This window comes from Phytophthora infestans, genomic scaffold, assembly GCF_000142945.1.
Source record: "Phytophthora infestans T30-4 supercont1.11 genomic scaffold, whole genome shotgun sequence".
In the NCBI taxonomy this organism is placed as follows: domain Eukaryota; phylum Oomycota; class Peronosporomycetes; order Peronosporales; family Peronosporaceae; genus Phytophthora; species Phytophthora infestans.
This window is the reverse complement of record NW_003303748.1, coordinates 3,031,947-3,034,399: the sequence shown is the minus strand read 5'-3', so window position 1 is coordinate 3,034,399 and position 2,453 is coordinate 3,031,947.

Below are 2,453 nucleotides of genomic sequence, written 5' to 3'. Positions count from 1 at the left end.
AGCCCTTCAAAGTACTCGGACGGTCTCCAGGTGGCGGTCGGAAGTAACAAGAGCGCCACAAGTACTCGTTCAGGTAGGACGGAGAAAGGTGCTTGTTGATGCCACGCATCTTCCTGAGCCTTTGCTTGATGCACACCTCCCACGTTCCTTCGATGTGGTTCGTGCAGGCGTGCGTGATGGGGTCCACGAAGTGCTTGGAGCTGTTCACCCCACTTATGCGTGTACTTCATCCCTTAACCCCCCAACGCCCAAGCCGTTTTTTGACGTTATTTTAGATCATCCAACATAGTACTCATCTAACATGTAAAACCGTGCAACACTTGACTTTACTATAGTCTCGTATAATTCCGAGCACCTTTCTTGTACATGCACAACAAGACAATTTCTGCAAAACCCGTCACCATGTTGTATGTACACCAGATCAAAGTTGTATATACACCGGCAGACTGCTTGAATATGGCGTACATCCAGCATGATGGAGGTTTCAAAAAAAGGTGTCGATGTATCTTTTATCAAGAGACAGTACGAAGCCTATAAAACCGGTGCAAAGCCGGGAGGTTTGAAGACAACGAAAAGCGAAACCAAACACACATCAATTGAATACAGTAAGAAAAAGCACATATTGCAGCACTACGTTCATCCCCCACCAGTTATCGGCTCACTCAGTCCCGCTACCTTCCCTGTCGTCGTCGTGCGCTACGCTGTCGCTGTCGCTCCCCTCGCTAATACCTTCCTCCTCCTCTCCATCACTACTTCGGCGGCGGCGCTTACCCTTTCCTCCAGCCTCGCGATTCTGGAATCCTCGTCCACATCGCGCCCTGGGGCATTTTGCTCCATGTGTTCACTTGTGATGCCAGATCGGGTGGCAGCTCAGAGCGTTGCCAGGATAGTGGTGCGGCCAAATACGAGTACACAGATACATGCTGTACATAACGAGAAACAGTTAGTAGTCGTTTAGCCATATCGAATTCGTACGTACCGAGCTTTATCAGAAGTGCTGCAGGCATCGCAATAGTATTTGGTGGCTCGACGCTCTCCCACCCGGCGCTTCAGAATTGCGCACACTTTGCATTGGCGCTGCCGGCGCTTGCGCACGCCTTTCACGATCTGGTACTCAGGACATTCCCGAGGTTCGTGGCCAGGTGGCAAGGGTGGAAGCTCGTCGCCAGCTGCGGTCTCTTGTGGTCTTGGCTGTCAGCATACAGCATGTGGGTCATACAACATGTCAGCATTATTCAACATGATACAGATACAACATCAGGACTTACACTTTCATCGAAGTCGTACTTGGTCAGAGCAAGCAGCTGGGCATGAAGCTTCACTAGGAATTCTGCGTGCGACATTGGAGACCCATCATTTCGCTTCTGTGCCTCACGAAAGATGATATACGCATTCACAATCGCCACATCCACAAGCCCCAAGAATATGGACTTGTAGTATTTCTTGCACCAACTCTGCAACTGCAACGAGTAACGCTGGAGGCGCAGCTGGTCATGGACATCCACGCCCCCATCCATTTGTGATAGTCTCGAATCATAGCAGGACAAGGGACATCAGTCCGTCTGCCGTGTGTTCCACGTGTACGCCTCTCTGATAACAAGCACAACATTGATTAGATGAATAGGAAACAGCACTCCTCTTGCATATACGTACGACACTCCTCCATCGCACGGCTCGATCCAGTCCCCAAGAATTGCACGGGTTTTCTATCCCACCACACTAAAGCCGTCATTAGGGGGCAAGCTTTTGCCACTGCCATTCTTGTTGTACCGTGCGGTATGCTTTTGGGTCGGTCTCGATTTTTTTCAACAATTTGCTGAGGATAGCCCAATTTGTCACCCATTATCGTGCCGATACTGTAGACATTCCTATGTAGTAGCTGAAACGCCAGTTGAACTGACGTATAAAATCGATCCGTCACTACAATGTGATAGACGTCATCTTCGGGTGGTGGCAGGACAGCTTCCAAGTTTCGGATAACTGCTGACGGCCCGGTGTTTGGATCTGCAGATCGCTGACTGTCTGGAACGTTGCCTACTTCATGGACCTGCTGCGCTTTGCCACAATACACCTCAAGTCTTCTTGTTGTAGGATACAGCATACAAGCATACAACATTAGATACAACATGATAGACTTGGTCAAAAAAAAAACCGCGAGTCCGCAAGGACTCGCAGTCATCTCACCTCATACAGTAGGAAGTATCTGCACAACACGTCAGAAAAAGCTTTGTGCCCCACTTGTGAGGCTTCGCCTTGAGATATTGACGCGTAGGATTGTTCCGGTTATTCAGAGGTAGAACGCCCTCATCAAATGATATGATCGGCGGCGTTTTGTAACCCAACGGAAACGTTTCTTGCAGCGTTTCAACGATAGACCTGACTTTCCAGGCGCGGTCAGTTGCTGCTCTCGTGTCTGCGTTGTTGGTGAAGTGAAGATTCCCATGATGTGTCAA